Below are 255 nucleotides of genomic sequence, written 5' to 3' on the forward strand. Positions count from 1 at the left end.
AAGTTGTTTATGACCTTTTAAATTTTAATGATAAATTATGAATAATTCATTTTGTGAAATTGTTAAATTTTGAATTTTATTAATTCAGAAATTATTGAATTTAAAATTTTAAAATTATGTATTGAATTTTTTATAATTTTATTCTATATTTGATTAAATTGGTTGAACTTCGGTTGAACTATTGAACCATTGAACCAGTCACTCGACCGATTCAATGACCGATCTGGTTCTCGCAACCTTGATAAAAATTAATCA

The sequence above is a fragment of the Arachis ipaensis genome, chromosome B03 (genome assembly GCF_000816755.2).
Source record: "Arachis ipaensis cultivar K30076 chromosome B03, Araip1.1, whole genome shotgun sequence".
NCBI lineage: Eukaryota > Viridiplantae > Streptophyta > Magnoliopsida > Fabales > Fabaceae > Arachis > Arachis ipaensis.